The sequence below is a fragment of the Papaver somniferum genome, chromosome 6, assembly GCF_003573695.1.
Source record: "Papaver somniferum cultivar HN1 chromosome 6, ASM357369v1, whole genome shotgun sequence".
Classification (NCBI taxonomy): Eukaryota; Viridiplantae; Streptophyta; class Magnoliopsida; order Ranunculales; family Papaveraceae; genus Papaver; species Papaver somniferum.
In genome coordinates this window covers 90,822,231-90,831,313 of record NC_039363.1, presented here as the reverse complement: position 1 = coordinate 90,831,313, position 9,083 = coordinate 90,822,231, and positions in this window count along the sequence as shown.

Genomic DNA, 9,083 nt, shown 5'->3' with positions numbered 1-9,083 from the left:
AAAGAACGTCCCAGTCCTCGGGGATCCGAAGCCGGTGTTCACACCAGTAGAGCCCGTGAAAGAAATCAACATAGGAACGGAAGAAAACCCGAAGATGATCAAAGTAGGGACCATAATGGACGAAAAAAGAGAGGATTCCTTAACCAAATTACTAAAAGAATACGCGGATGTATTCGCCTGGAAGCTAGGAGATATGCCGGGGATTGACCCGAAAATAATCCAACACGAGCTGCGCATCAAACCAGGCACGCCACCTTTCAGGCAGAAAATAAGAAAAGTTGCACCGGAATACCACAAGGCAGTGGAACAAGAACTTCGGAAACTACTAGAAGCGGGGTTCATCAAAGAAGTCAAGTACCCTACATGGATCTCCAACATGGTCGTCGTTCCTAAGAAAAATGGAGGGGTCAGGATATGCATCGATTTTACTAACCTCAACAAGGCATGTCCAAAGGACAGCTATCCCCTACCAAGCATAGATCAGCTGGTTGAAGCGCTAGAAGGATACAAAGAGCTATCTTTCATGGATGGATATTCTGGTTACAACCAAGTATCCCTGGCAGAAGAAGATCAACTGCACACAACATTCTACACCCCACATGGCTTTTATTGCTACACCAGAATGCCCTTTGGACTTCGAAACGCAGGGGAAACATACCAAAGAATGGTTGAAGCTATTTTCAGGCCATGGATCGGTAGTACCTTAGAAGTCTACGTTGATGACATGCTCGTCAAAAGTAAGCTGCGCAAAGATCACCATCAGGATCTGAGAGATATCTTCGAAGCAATGAGGAAGCATCACATGAAAGTAAACCCAGAGAAATGCACCTTCGGTGTCACTTCAGGTAAATTCCTCGGATATCTGGTAACAAAAAGGGGCATTGAGGTAGACCAAGCGAAGATCCAAGTTATAGTAGAAATGCCATCCCCGAAGAATTTAAAAGAGGTGCAGAAGATCAATGGGTCCATAGCAGCCTTGGGCAGATTTATTGCCCGATCCTCGGACAAATGCAAACATTTTTTCAATACTCTCAAAAAAGGAAGTAAGTTTGAATGGACCGCAGAATGCGAAGAAGCCTTCCAGAAAATCAAAGAACACCTGGCTTCAATTCCAATCCTGCAGAAGCCTGATCCTGCTGAGGTTTTGGCATTATACATAGCAGCGACGGAAGACGCAGTTAGCGCAGTGTTGGTCAAAACCAATACGAAGGTAGAACAACCTATTTATTATGTCAGTAAGACCCTAAATTCTGCGGAAAGGAACTACACGAAGATCGAACAACTTATCCTAGCATTGGTATGGGCTACTCAAAAGCTGAGAACCTACTTCCTAACTCACGTCATCCGGGTCCCATGCAAAGCACCACTGGAAGCAGTCCTTAAAAGCGCAGGAAAATTGGGCAGAATAGCCAACTGGAACACCCACATGGACCAATTCAACATCATTCATGAAATTCAACATTCCCGAAAATCCCAAGTTTTGGCGGATTTCTTAGCAGACCCCCCCTGGACAACGACGAAGAGATTATGGGAATGCCAGAAGCCGAGGAAGAAAGTAAGGATCCAATGGATATCCTCGAACCCGCGAGTCAAAGACAATGGGAAGTCTTCGTCGATGGTTCCAAGAATAAGGAAGGAGTAGGAATAGGCATCGTCATCACCACCCCAACCGGAGAAAGGATCGTACAGGCACTCAGGTTAGAATTCAAAGAGCATACTAACAACATTGTCGAATACGAGGCAGTCGTACATGCCCTCCGTTTAATAATAGAGATGGGGGTAACCGATGTAAGACTGACAAGTGATTCGCAGCTTGTCATACGACAAATAGGGATCGAGTACAATGTGTACGACGACACAGTCTCAGCTTACATGGCCTTTGTCCAAACATTGGCATCACAAATTCCGAACATCAAGTTCCGGCACTTATGCAGAAGGGATCTTAGGCACGCGTATGCCCTAGCATATATATCCTCCATGCTGAAGGACAAAAGCGTCGAAGCTATTAAAATAACAAGGGTATACGAGCCTTTGATTGCATCACAATTCTCCTTCGCTACCAATCAAGATACAGTGGAAGAAAATATCGAAGACCAGGTAGGAGAATACATCCATAACGATTTTGACGAAGAAGATATCCTGTCGAGAGCAAATCAAGACGAAGATTTCAGCAACGAAGATGATTGGAGAATGGTGATCCATGCGTTTCTTAAAGAAGGAACCTTACCCGCGGACCATAAACAAGCCAGGAAAATACTCTCCAAAGTAGTAAGATATGACCTTTGGGATGGAATCCTGTACAAGAAATCCTTCCTCGGACCGTTGCTACGCTGCTTGTCCAGAAAAGAGGGGCATCGAATTCTAAACGACATCCATTATGGTGACGCAGGGAATCATAGCGGCATGAGATCACTAGACGACAAAGCAAAAATACAAGGATATTACTGGCCCACAATGATGCAGGATGCCGCAAGAATGTCCCGACGATGTGAAGAATGTCAGCGTTTCGCCAAAAAGATACACGCGCCAGCAACAATGTTAAATTCAGTAGATAGCCCGTGGCCATTTGCAAAATGGGGCATAGATATCGTCGGCCCCTTCATCGAAGGATCAGGGAAAAGATGATTTTTGATAGTAGCCATGGACTACTTCAGTAAATGGTTGGAAGCTAAAGCCTTAGCCAGGATCAGAGACGTGGATGTGTTTACCTTCATATTCCAAAACATCATTTGCAGATTTGGCATACCAGCAGAAATCGTGTCCGATAATGGTAAGAAGTTACAAGGGAAAAATATAGACATGCTCTTTGATACTTTCAAAAAAAGGAAGAACAAATCCACCCCCATATACCCTCAAAGCAACGGACAAGCGGAAGCCACTAACAAGACTCTCGCCCTTATCCTCAAAAAGCAATTAGACGAACATAAGGGGCGATGGTGTGAACAATTGCACAATGTTCTATGGGCATACAGGACTACACGAAGATCTGCCACTGGGGATTCCCCGTTTCTCCTCACTTATGGATCCGAAGCGGTCATCCCAACAGAGATCCTCATGCCAACCACAAAGATCGAAGCATGGGAGAAAAATCTCACAACGGACATGATTTTAGAGAGATTGGACGACCTGGAAGGAAGAAGGGAAGCAACATTACAGAAGATGGAAAATTATCAACGAAGGCTAGCAAGGGAGTATAACAAAAAGGTAAAACTTCGGAATTTTGTAGAGGGGCAATATGTGCTAAGAACAATCCCACAGTATCAACGAGAGAAGAAATGGGGAAAGCTAGCACCCACATGGGGATGACCTTTTATAATACACGACATTGCGGGAAACGGTTTCTACTATCTTCGCAATCTGAAAGGCGAGGTTCTCCGGCATCCTTGGAATGCTAAGTGGCTCAAACCGTACTACCCATAGGAGCAACGCAACTTTGCATCTGCGTGAAGACTACCAGAAGAAGAAGGCAGCGTAACCGCTCTACATGTTTCTATCTCTGGACGAGGAGTAGCAGGCCTCAACCTATCAATCAAATAAGCTTTCTGAAATTCAAGTAAACAGAAGTTATCAACAATATTGGGGAAAGTAGTTAATTTACAATCTCTCAGGGATCCCCCATCAGTGTCCATAAGTGTAAGACCGGGGGGAAGGCACCCAGCAGAAAGAGATACCCAACCAATCTTAAGGCAACGGGTCGACGTAATGGGTGTATGTAAATATTTTAACCCCATATCCTAGAACGTTTCCTCGTCCCCCACCGTCTGGGAATCCTCTGGCCAAGGGTTCGCCAGCGGGGTGACAGGTCTCAAGACGATCACGAAGGTACCTCCCTTCGGTATGGCGCCCAAACACTTAAAACACTCTTCTTTTGTTTTTAGTGTCTTTCCTCACAATGCTTAAAATAAACAACAAACTGATATTCCAGGTATATCAAAAGAATGATCCATTTCATAAAGGTTGTTTACAAAAAGCGGCAAGGCCAATTCAAGGAAAACACATCAAAAATATTCTTTTTACAAAATACTAGCAAAATCTAACGGAAGGCTAATGCCGCGGTCTCTACTTAGATGATGCCGCCCCATCAGCAGGGTTGTTCCGAAGAGTTGAAGGGACGCTCCTACCAGATGAGGGTCCCGAGGATCCAGGCAAGGAGGCAGGTACAGAACGACGCTGATAGCTCTTGACGAGGCCATGCTTGGTCTTGAGACCAAGATCAATCTTCTCCAGCATCTTGTTTGTCTCCTCAGCCAATTGACACCGAGCCTTATGCATAATAACTGTCGTCCGCTGGTGGGCTTGAGATAACAACGACGATAGACGATTCACTTCTTTAGAAGCAGCACCAACGGCCTCCTCACGGGATGCCTCCAAACGCTTAAATGATTAGTCTGTTCTTCCTGCTGCGCTAAGGAAGATTGAGCCTTTTCAAAATTTTCATTTGCAGCGCGGAGTTGTCCCTCGAGCTCTGAAAAAGACAACACAAGGGAGTTAGCACAGAAAAGACACAATCACACTCGACGAAATAAGGTTATACCTTCGACACAAGCCGAAGCCTCTTCATACTCGTTAACAACCGCATCTCTCGCTTCATCAAGATAGTCATATTCCTCGGATAGTTTCTTATAATCTAGTTGAAGGTTGGTGAGAGTAAATTGACTGGCATCTAATTCTACCTGCTTCATCGAATCCATGTGACGAAAGTGGTTGACTTCGTTGTTTATCTCTGTTACCCCTTTGCTAAGTCTGTACAGACATACTTCGAGATTCCTCTCAGACTCAGCCTGGCGGGCTATTTCAGCGCGAGACGCAGCAAGGGCTTTGCTAAGAGCCCCAACTTCGGCTCTGGCATCGTCCCTTTCTCTAGTAAGACATAGCATACTCTCCTTAATTCCCGGAAATGGAAGGGAGCGAGCCTTTTGTAATTCCTCTTCCAGAAGACATATTCTAGACTCCAACAACGAGGTACGCTCACGGGATTCCCGCAGATTCTCACGTGTCCACAGCAGCGTACCATTAAACAAAGTACGGTCATGGTTATACAGATTCTGCATATCAACCATTTGAACATGCCTTGCGCGCCATCCCTCGGATCGAGCGTCCCACTTTTTGGCTTCGCTCTTAATTTTCTCGACCAACTCTTTGATACGAGATTTTTGCCGTGCCCTTTCGTTTCGAAGCCATATCAGCTCGGGGACGCCACCCACTAGAGATAGGGTGGGGAGAATCATACGGAACAACTAAGTAGTATAGAAGAATTACAAGGAATTACGAGGGTAAAAAATGAAAAAGAACCAAACCTGTGAAAGCTGAAACTTGTCCGCGAGTTTGCTCTAACTCAGCGGGAACGACGGCAAGCTCTGAACGAAGACCAGCCTCCGCCTCACCCAGCCTTTCTTTCTCTTTAAGGATTTTCTTCAGTTCTTCTATTTCCACCTCAGCCGCAGATAATGCCTTTTCTCTGTGACGGAGCTTAGCCTCCAGCTTCAAAGATTTTGCCTTAAAGAATTGATACAGCACATGGTTACAATGCTCACTCCTCATCATCTACACATCAAAACGACAAACATTATTAAACCGAAGGATTCAATTGTCACGAAGAGATATGTACGAAGACTTACCTCCAAGACACGCTGCTGGGGAAAACCATATTGGTACCCATCGGCTATGGCCATCATATCAGCAACAGAAGTGGGAGGCTCCGATACGAGGGTAGCTTCGGGAACACTCAAGCTTTTCCCCCACATCTCAGCAACACGTGCCTCGGAAGATAGTTCCATCATCCGACGAGTATAAGCATCGGAATCTTTCTCACCATCAACCACCGGGGCAGGATGGGGGACAAACAACAGACTCTTTTTCTTGAGCCAATCCATTATGGCATCCTCACCCTCAAACGTCAGCGAATGAGGTAAATCCTCGGAAGGAGAGTCAACCACAGACTTCCCCTTTGCTGATATTGCCCCATCGTCACAAGTATCGGCATCAACATGCGCATTGTGATCATCTGCGCCCTCATTCTGAACAGTAGCGTCTTCCTTAACAGAACCCCCGAGCACATCCCAATCATCATTGGGGGAAAGCAAAGAAAAGTCTTCGGGAAAATCGAGGGTATCGTCAAAGAGTTCCCCTGCGGAATAAATTCTGTCAAAGGAGAACTCTTGAGAAATGGTGGGGAGAGTTTCCGCAGCCTCACCAGCAGGAGCGGACATGTCCGCGATAACACTGCCGTCAGCCACCGCGGTATTATTTATCCCTTCAACACCATCAAAATCCGCACCAATATTTTCCTCGACATTAGGAGGGGAAGTATCAGTGCGTTCTTCCCCATCAGACATTTTCTCATCCACGACAAACTCTTCGTTCACCGGACTGGTAACTTCTTCATGAACCTCAGCCTCACCCGTCACAATGGTAGAAGACTGCTTCGGCCCAATCTTTTTCTTCTTCGACACCTGCAAACCAACACACGTTCCACAAAAAGAGTTATTTCTTCATACAAAGTTTGATTTTCAAAAAAGGAGGGACGCGGCCAGAATCTACAATAACCATACCTTGGCAGTAGTGGCACTCTTCGATGGAAGTATAGCACCAGAACCTTCCTCCTCGTCTCCTTCAACGACGTCGAGAGCATAAGGAAAGTTCATGCCTTCGAAATTTAAACGCCAAGGACAGAAATCTCCATAACGAGCAAGAGGAGATTCACGAGGCCTGCTGCTCTCAGAAGGACGCCAACCGCTCGGACCGGGAATCCAACCATACACCCAAGGACCAACAATTTCAATAACAGTGGCGTGCCACTCATAATCATGGTCACGCTTGATTCTTTCGCGCGCGGGAAAAAGTTTCCGCTGACTCGACCCCCCGATGCCTGGAACATATTTCATTTTGGCATCGCTCACCTCGCTTAACAGACGAATTTCGCCCCGAGGAGCAGCGAGGTTCCGAAGGATAACACTCCACGGTTTACGGTTCCTACTATTTACATAATCTCCAAAGGAGTTGTTGAAGTTTTCAGGAGTATACCATTCCCTCTCAGCGGGATTTGGAACGTAACATGTCATCGTCGTCTCCCCCTTACTCCGTAGATAACATTCCCTCAGTGCACGAAGATAATTCCCCGATAATTGCGACACGGAACGACTGTGAGTATTGGTGGAAGATCCTTCACGACCAGCCAGCACATCGTAATAAAAGGAATCACCAGACTTGTACAACGGCAGCATAAGACCCGCCTCGAAGGCTCCAACCATAGTCAACAGGTGAAACTCATCAAACTGATACTTCGAGATGAACTCGTAAGTAATATCATCCTCAGGGGCATAGAAATGAACCTCGAAGGATTGAAGCTCATGCTTTTCCTTGAAAACTTCAAGGTCAATGTGCTTGAACGTGACTTTCTTCTTGCTGACCGAAACGCTGCGTATCACCGGGGCAGCATCATCCTCTTCCGAGGGATCGTACGAACCAACAAAAGCTTCGGAAGCTCTTCTTTTCAAAGGAGGATTCTTAGACGATTAAGTTCTCGGCACACCACCTTTGGAGTTCTTCCCTTTGAAAGAAAGTACTGGAGGCGGCGGCAGAGGGTGCTGCACGGGCGCTACAGAACGAAGAGGAGGAATATCGAAGGAGCCACCACGAGGAGGTGTCTGCGTACACCTAGAGTCATCACGAGGACGAGAAGCAACACGACCGGTAGCATATCGAGACCCGGAAGGACTCTTCGATGGATCCCCTTTCTTAGGAGGAGAGGCCTTCGTCCCAGAAGAAGACGAAACTTTACTACCGCGGGGATCCATTTGAGATAATCTAGAGAGATCTCCCCCAGGTGGATATGTATCAGACTCTCTACGAGGAGGGGATCTCGGTAGACTGGATGCCGGAGTTGGATAAGGAAGTCGCGGACGATCAGACATGGTTGCGAAGGTGTACAACATAAACAAGTTAGAACCAAACACGAGGACATCACCAAAGATCAAAAAAACCACAAAATTAGCAGTTCATCTCAATATATCCCAGAAACCCTAAAACTAGCATACATGCTTGAATTCCCCAAAACCCTAAAACCCTAAACTTAAAAATCCAATCAAAACAAAACAATGCCCTCCTCGACTTGAGAAGAAGAACAGGGGCAAACTAGCATACATGTATCAAAAGATGTTCTTCATCACAAACAAGGGACGACAGCAGCAGAAAATTTACAATCAACACAAAACTTAAAACAACAGAAACGAAGAAAAGAAACCTTACCACCACAAACAAAATCCCGAAAGAAGACAACAAACCAGAAACAAAGAAGAAACGAGCGTGATTAATGCTAGGGAAGAAAGAATTTAATGGTTGAAGAACAAAGAATGAAGACTAACAGGGAGAATAAAATTAATTTTGTGGAACGTTGAATGAAATTAATTTTTCTCCTCTCCTTAATATACTCGAAAGAAAGAGAAGGAAGTTAAAGGAGGAATGGGAAACGTGCCCATTAAATGAGAAGTTAATGCACAAGTAAGAAACATGCCCAAGTATCTAGGAGAAGTTATTAGGAGAGAGGAAGAATATGTAACGTCTGTTTTCTTCAATGCTCCCACTAAACACTCAAGCCCGAAGAAAGGGGGCAAATTGTGTGTACATATTTCATCATCCAACACGTGTATACATGAAGATACGTGGAGAGCATGCGGACAAATTCATCAAAACATGATGACACACGCCAACAACCAAGAATCCCATCCCATCGATGTCGGATCTTTGCCCGAACAAATCTAAGGGCAGAAGTTAAAAGATGTATCGAAAACACGATGTACCGTGGAGCACAAAATAACTCCCGAAGAGTTACTTTATCTCATCCCCAAAAGAAGCTAAGATCAACGGTGAAGAGAAGGTTAACTGACATGGATGTGACAGGGGGCAGAAGACACTTGTCTGACACGAGCATGCGTCTCAACTACCCGCATTAAACACTATGAGCAGTATACATGTCGATCAACCCGTGGAACGAACGAGGATGACTCTACGTGATCAAGTAATGAGCGAAGATCTCCGCGTGATGGACACAAAACACAAGAAGATAAGGTTCCAACGGCCCTCAG